Here is an 8,421-nt window from a genome sequence, read left to right as displayed (position 1 = left end):
CGATAATTGTCTAATCATTCTGCGAGGTAATCAAAACACAGGAGGAAAATAATAACTAAAGCTCCCACTACACAAACCTCATAGAGACAGAGCGGATCGGCGAAGCGATATTAACAAAAACACAAACGGACTAAAGAGGACTTAAGCCCTCAATTCAACGCATTGTATAGCTTTCAAACAAGCTATAATGATAAAGAAAAGATCAAAAGACAGATAGCCGTGATAAGAAACACAACATCTAGCGACAAAAGCAAATAGCCGGGCTCAGCAACACAAAAGCTGCAAGATACACTGATGTACACCGTTCAAATCCTAATCCTATCCTAATTTGTCTGTATAGCGAACCAGCCGTGAACTGCTACTAAAAATAGTTCGCGGGAAAAAAATACAGAGAAATGTATGGAAAGTTCAAAACACGACTGGATGCTTTCTGGCACAGTTACATCCCTCAAATTTTTTTACTTAAAATCGTTTTCCTAGTTCCAAAAGTTTCCAATTCATGAATTTTTCAGAAGCGGTGTTTTGTGAAAATTATTTGACATCGGATTTCCATACAAACACTGTTATTTCAAGCCTGTTTGCCTACCCGTCAAAATGGCGTCGAAAACCGTGATAAGGCCTATTATTTCGAGACTATTGGTCACCATTAGCTTGATGTAGATTCAGTAGATTGCACAATCAAGATTTCGCATTTATCGATAGATTTCATCCCAGTTCTAACACAAAATCTTACAATTTCCACGCACCAACATTAGTCACCTCCGCTCCTCACAAAATCACGGCGAAAATGCGTTATTTTGTTGCCCGAAATCACTGCTTTTGACGAAGAAACAACTTCATGCCATACATTACTTTCTAGCGACTAGCAATGTTTGCCCCCTGGCGATCCCAGAATCCTGTGCGTATAACATAGGTATCTGATTACTGGCAAATCATTCATTGCAAACACAACTCTGGGAACGGTGTTAGGGAAAACGTGCTGAATTTAGCATAAGAGAACTGCATCCTCGTTCCCAGAGCCTACGATCTTTTGGTCAGCGGTTGGATCGTAGGCCCTGGTAACAGCCGTTACCGGATGTTGTGAATTTCACGACATCCGGTGGCGCACGCTCAGCGTGATAAATTACTATTGCGCTTGCTCAGTATTAGGAAACCGGAAACATTTTGTCGAAGGATCAATCTAAGCGGGCTCTGGGAACGAGATTGTCGAAGGATTGTCAACACAACGAAAGAAGGTGTTCTCATGGCCAATTTAATAGAGATTTTAACTACCCTACCCGCCGCTACTCTGAAAAAACACAGCCTACGTCTTCGATTAACGGCTTTCAGACGTTGTTTTAAAATAATTCAAGAACTTTTTCGTTGTGGATACAGTCGTAGTTCTGTGTTTACACCCGTCCGGTTAGTACTTTTTTTTTTTTATCTGTCACGCCTTGTAATGCGAATGACTTCGGAAAAAAGTCAACCAGATTTCCGAAGAATTAAGGAAAAATTACTCAGAAGTGACACTCAAAAGCCGAATTAGTTTGTCTCATCTATCGGTTAAATTATTGGAAACGAAAGGTGGCAAGAAATGTTTTAGTGGTTTCTTGTACATGTTTCACTGTTGTATAAATTTTATACATTCTGCACTGCTATTATCTCAAGTTGTTGTGAAATATTGTTATCGGACTTGCGCCTTGTGTCATTAATGTAATGTTTAAAATACGTTCCATAACTGAGGCAGATTGTCGATGTCGAAAAATCTGTGTGTTGTTTATATGAAAGGGGAAAAATGGAACCCACATTGCTGCTATATTAGTTCTAAGACCAACCATTGCCATTCAGTGAATAGCTCGGATATCTTAATTTGTCTTACATCTCCTTGTTCTGAGATCTATTATCTCAGATAAAAGCTTACCAGCTTTGTAACATCTGTAAAATATGAGTAAAGATCAGCATAGCACTGTTATTATTTTAAAATCCCTAAAGATCAGATGCAAATCATTTTTTTGTTTTAGTGGTCAAACAAACTGCAGTATAGTTTTGTTTCTGGTTACCCAATTTAAGGACCCCAGTCATGTTTACTCTCTCTCAGAAACCACAGGGTAAAGGTGGATGGGGAGAGAATCCTACTCACAGTGATGGGGGTGATTCTAATACTTTTTAGCATTTAGTTCCCTAAGATGTTTAAAACTGAAAAAAATACCACTGAATAACACCATTAATTTCCTTTGTTGTTCTCATAAAGAATAAAATAAAACATGCTTATGTGACATTGGCAGCCACAGGTAGGTTAAACTAAATCCAACAGGTCTATTTGCCTCAAGGCATTTTGGTAGTATCCTTTACAGTGGCCAAACACTTGCTGTGAGTCTTTCATAGGGTCAGAGAAGTTCCCCACACTACTAGAAAAAATATGAGACCTGCCATTGGGGCTTTGCTAGTCCATTTGAAACTCTAAAATGTGAAAAAATGTTATGTACTTAGATAAAGAGCTTAAAACAAATTTATTTATACTTGCAAAATTTAAAAATTGTTATAAAATAGAATGAGTTATAATATTAAAAAAACAAATTCAGATGTCTTAAAAAGTGTCTAAGATCTAGAAAAAACCAACTTAAATTAGTAACAGACTTGAATACAATAGAACCAGAACCTTTCAACTCTAGGACAGCTTTCTTTCTGAGATGGGTGTCACTTGAGTGTAGTAACTGTTAATTAAACACAAGGAGAAAAGTCTTCATCTAGTTATGCATGTAAAGCACATGTCAAAAGACAACAACAACAGCAATAAAAAGTAACAAATTAAAGCCAGAAGACCCTTGCAGTGGCAAAGTCACGGATGTATCCTTCCTCTATCAGGCTTCCTCTGTGGTGAATCCGGAAAAACCACAAATGTATCCTTCCTCCATGTCAACAGGCCATCAGGGGTTGTGATTTGAGGAGGTTATCAGTTCAGTTACGTTGCTTTTAACAGAAAAATTTTCAACAGAAAAATGGGATGCCATCATTTCCATGTGACTCAGAAAGGGTGTAAATCGCCTGTGAGCTGTTGATTGAAAGTGATTATTTAATTGGAAGTTAATGGATTGTCCAGACAAATTCAGTATTAAATAAGACTTACCTAAGTCCCTTAGTCCTAATTCTTATTCCCTTCAACAAAACCCATTAGAAGCCATATTCATTCTTAAAAGCAAACAATGCACTAATTGGGTGAACCGGCGGAAGCGAGAAGAACAAACAAATCTTTAATTTATCTTTTAGTTTCTGTTTTCTTAGCCTCTGATCGGTGAGTTGGTAGAGCTTCTGTAAGGTTTACACTTATTTATTTTATTTTTATTTATTAAATCAATTTCAAATTACGTTACTTTGCACAGGAAAATCCAATGAATCTGTGGTCAGCTTAAAACAGAATATGAGAAGCCTTGGAATAAACTGCGTAATACATCACAGATAGTTACTTGTATTATTACCAACAAGGGAAACTTCAATTTTTCTCAGCATTTTATTATTTGTGTGCCACAGTTTACAGTACTTCCGAAAATTATAAATTGAAATGTTGTGTCTGTTTGGCCGTAAGCGTGCTTCTGGGCAACGGAATAAAGCCGAGTAAGAGGCTCTTACCTTCGAAATTGAGAGATACATCACTCCTGACTTGTGGGCAATTAACGGTTGGCATAATATGCGAAAAAATTCCTTCTAACATAATGTGATTTTTGAAGCTACTCGTGCGTTCCATTATTGTGGTCGTGGAAGCGAAATGTCCCGCTTCCACTGCTTATGGCGATAGAAGCGAAACGTCTCGCATCCACACTCACAATAAATAAACAGTTTTGTCGGGTGAAAGAAGCGAGTTGTTTCGCTTCCAACAACCAATAGGCGACAAAAAGCGAAACGTCTCGCATCCACACTCACAATAAATAAACAGTTTTGTCAGGTGAAAGAAGCGAGTTGTTTCGCTTCCAACAACCAATGGGCGACAAGAAGCGAAACGTCTCGCATCCACACTCGCAATAAATAAACAGTTTTGTCAGGTGAAAGAAGCGAGTTGTTTCGCTTCCTACAACCAATGGGCGACAAGAAGCGAAACGTCTCGCATCCACACTCGCAATAAATAAACAGTTTTGTCGGGTGAAAGAAGCGAGTTGTTTCGCTTCCAACAACCAATGGGCGACAAGAAGCGAAACGTCTCGCATCCACACTCACAATAAATAAACAGTTTTGTCAGGTGAAAGAAGCGAGTTGTTTCGCTTCCTACAACCAATGGGCGACAAGAAGCGAAACGTCTCGCATCCACACTCACAATAAATAAACAGTTTTGTCAGGTGAAAGAAGCGAGTTGTTTCGCTTCCAACAACCAATGGGCGACAAGAAGCGAAACGTCTCGCATCCACACTCACAATAAATAAACAGTTTTGTCAGGTGAAAGAAGCGAGTTGTTTCGCTTCCTACAACCAATGGGCGACAAGAAGCGAAACGTCTCGCATCCACACTCACAATAAATAAACAGTTTTGTCAGGTGAAAGAAGCGAGTTGTTTCGCTTCCAACAACCAATGGGCGACAAGAAGCGAAACGTCTCGCATCCACACTCACAATAAATAAACAGTTTTGTCAGGTGAAAGAAGCGAGTTGTTTCGCTTCCTACAACCAATGGGCGACAAGAAGCGAAACGTCTCGCATCCACACTCACAATAAATAAACAGTTTTGTCAGGTGAAAGAAGCGAGTTGTTTCGCTTCCTACAACCAATGGGCGACAAGAAGCGAAACGTCTCGCATCCACACTCACAATAAATAAACAGTTTTGTCAGGTGAAAGAAGCGAGTTGTTTCGCTTCCAACAACCAATGGGCGACAAGAAGCGAAACGTCTCGCATCCACACTCACAATAAATAAACAGTTTTGTCAGGTGAAAGAAGCGAGTTGTTTCGCTTCCAACAACCAATGGGCGACAAGAAGCGAAACGTCTCGCATCCACACTCACAATAAATAAACAGTTTTGTCAGGTGAAAGAAGCGAGTTGTTTCGCTTCCTACAACCAATGGGCGACAAGAAGCGAAACGTCTCGCATCCACACTCGCAATAAATAAACAGTTTTGTCGGGTGAAAGAAGCGAGTTGTTTCGCTTCCAACAACCAATGGGCGACAAGAAGCGAAACGTCTCGCATCCACACTCACAATAAATAAACAGTTTTGTCAGGTGAAAGAAGCGAGTTGTTTCGCTTCCTACAACCAATGGGCGACAAGAAGCGAAACGTCTCGCATCAACACTCCGGTAAATAAACAGTTTTGTCAGGTGAAAGAAGCGAGTTGTTTCGCTTCCAACAACCAATGGGCGACAAGAAGCGAAACGTCTCGCATCCACACTCACAATAAATAAACAGTTTTGTCAGGTGAAAGAAGCGAGTTGTTTCGCTTCCTACAACCAATGGGCGACAAGAAGCGAAACGTCTCGCATCCACACTCACAATAAATAAACAGTTTTGTCAGGTGAAAGAAGCGAGTTGTTTCGCTTCCAACAACCAATGGGCGACAAGAAGCGAAACGTCTCGCATCCACACTCACAATAAATAAACAGTTTTGTCAGGTGAAAGAAGCGAGTTGTTTCGCTTCCAACAACCAATGGGCGACAAGAAGCGAAACGTCTCGCATCCACACTCACAATAAATAAACAGTTTTGTCAGGTGAAAGAAGCGAGTTGTTTCGCTTCCTACAACCAATGGGCGACAAGAAGCGAAACGTCTCGCATCCACACTCACAATAAATAAACAGTTTTGTCAGGTGAAAGAAGCGAGTTGTTTCGCTTCCTACAACCAATGGGCGACAAGAAGCGAAACGTCCCGCATTCAATGACTCTTAGGGGCAAGAGCAATATTTTTCCAAGGTAAAACAAGACGAGGAATAGTTTTCGGCTTGGTTTCGTGAAAGACAGGAACTCGTTTTCGTCTTTAGGAGCTTTAATGGATGTTGACAACTGAACTCTCAAACGCTTTGCTTGTTAAACAACGCGGCGCGCACATCCACACAGAGCGCTGTGATTGGTTCATAATGCGCGTCATCTTCAAGTACATAGCGATGGCGGTTACCCAAAATTAAATCAGGTTAAAACTTCACGGAGAAATGCGTATAAATCATTTGAATACCAATCACCGCGCTTGTTGTACGTTCATGTCCTTCATGGAACGTGATCTGTATTGACAGAGCTTTTGTGGGAGCTGACATAAAGAAAGATATTAACTTACTGAATACTCGTAAACACCTTAAGAGAAATAGCTTAGTGTTCTTGTTGGAACCCAAGGGATCCAAAGTTCTTGCTGGCTGTCCGATCAAAATAGGAACAGATGAAAGTTAGACAGACTTAAGTTCTAAATATTTGATTACGTGAATCAGGCTGATAGTTCTTTCACGTGTGGTACATATCACGTTGCGTTATTAAACTCCATAAAATGTTTTCTTTTTTTAAAACGTAATCACTCTTAATGACTCATAATCACTGAATGTAAAATGTTAAAGTACTCTAAAGCATGCAAAATATAAGGATGTTATTATAAAACTCGTAAATATAAATCAATATACTTAATGTGTCTCAACCAAAAGGTAAAAAGAGACGTGCGAGTGAGGAGATAATCTCTCTAAATTTTGTGTTCTCTTGAGTTAACCTCAGTGTATTGCTACTCAAATGTATTTCGAATATAACACCAAACATGCCATTAACTCAATTAAGCATGGTAAATATGTCTGTTAACCTAAATAGTTCCCAATTTACAAAAAAATCATCTAACTTTAAACATATCTATGTAATTAGATAGCAATCATAACAAGAAAAGGCTAATGCTTGTCCACTAAAACTATGTTTGCAAAGTCATATAAGGAAGGCTTATACTTCACGGTTCCGCAACTAGTATTTCGCCTAACTAGAGCCTTCCCAATTTGAACGGCCGCTTACACTTTGACGTTGTGACCTAGAAACAAATTATCCCGCGAAATAGAGTTGCCGATGGGTCGCCCAACCACCTTGTAAACATGCCCTGAACGGTCCAATCTGAACAACGGTGACCTAACGACTTCAATGTAATTGTAATCTAAATCGGAATGATATACTAAGCGAACATCCGCTTGAACCAGTCGATATAGGCTATTAACTCGAGTTAACTGGAGCACTTCATTTCACGATTGTGCAAAGCAAATTAAAAACTGAACTGTTTCAGTTCATATATATAGCCTATCGAATTTTCAACATAGTTTAAAGTTAAGCAGACATGTACGATTCTTAAACCATTCCAATTTAGGTTGTAGGTTTACACTGAAGTTGTTCAGTGTAAAAAGGAAAGAAGATAGGCCTGCGCGACTCCCACTCGCGTGTTTTTAGCCATGTTCAGTTATAGTTTTGCTATAACGAGTGTGTCTTTGAGGGAAAGCCCTCTCTTGTATGAGCGGTGCTCCCTGTAAATTTTCTTTTAGCGCTTCATTTTCTTCTTATTAAATGCCGTTTATGGTTTGGAGGATTTGCGTGATAGTCACTGAACAAAGCCATGTGCTTAAATGTCGCATGTTTTGTATTTAGATCTCAAAGGTCATTTCTGGGTTTTGTGTTCTATCTATCAATTTTGACCTCTTGTTGTTTCAGTTTAGCGACTGTCTTTCTTATGCCGTTTGTGGCAATTGGTTCAGGCTTCGTATGGCTCGTTTCAGTGTGTCTTGCGACAGTATAGCCTCTCTTTTTATCTTTGTAATTGTAAGGATAGGATTTGAACCGTGTAATAATCGTTATCTTGCAGCTTTTGTATCGCCGGGCCCGGCTATTTGCTTTTGTGGCAAGATGTTGTGTTACTTGTCACGGTTATTTGTCTCTTGATCCTTTCTTTAGCATTGAAGCTTCTTTAAAAGCTGTACAATGGGTTAATTTGAGGGCTAAAGGCCGCTTTAGTTACGGCTGTGTTTTTTGTTATCGCTCCGCTCCGCTCTGTAGCTGTGAGGCTTGTGTTTATGTTGCGGCAGCTTAGTATTTTCCTCCTGTGTTTTGAATTACGCCCGTTAGTAAATTATGTGGCATTTTAGGCAATGGTCAGGCAAGACCGCAGTTTCGATCCTAATCTTGTGGATCTCTTCAGTTGCCGATTTTTGAGAAATGATAGAGATGAGTTCTCGGTATCATTTCAAATATTCGCGCTCTTCTTTGAGATTTTATACTCGTTGTAAGGATCGAAAATCCCTTGTTTCTATTGGTTCCTCTATTGACCAATCATATAGCTGTGATTTCGATCCTTGCAGGTTAAGCTTGAGCTGTGTTTTCTGTGATGGCTAAATCGTTGAATTTCAAACATATACTGGCATATTACCTTTAAAAGGTTGATCATGTAGGATTATGATGTTGTTTTGTGGCGTATTGCCGACTAAGGATGGCTTCTTTGATTGTTGTATTCCAGAAAACGTAAGTTTTC

Source organism: Pavona decussata, unplaced genomic scaffold, assembly GCF_977016875.1.
Source record: "Pavona decussata unplaced genomic scaffold, jaPavDecu1.1 SCAFFOLD_129, whole genome shotgun sequence".
In the NCBI taxonomy this organism is placed as follows: domain Eukaryota; kingdom Metazoa; phylum Cnidaria; class Anthozoa; order Scleractinia; family Agariciidae; genus Pavona; species Pavona decussata.
This window is presented reverse-complemented; position numbering follows the sequence as displayed.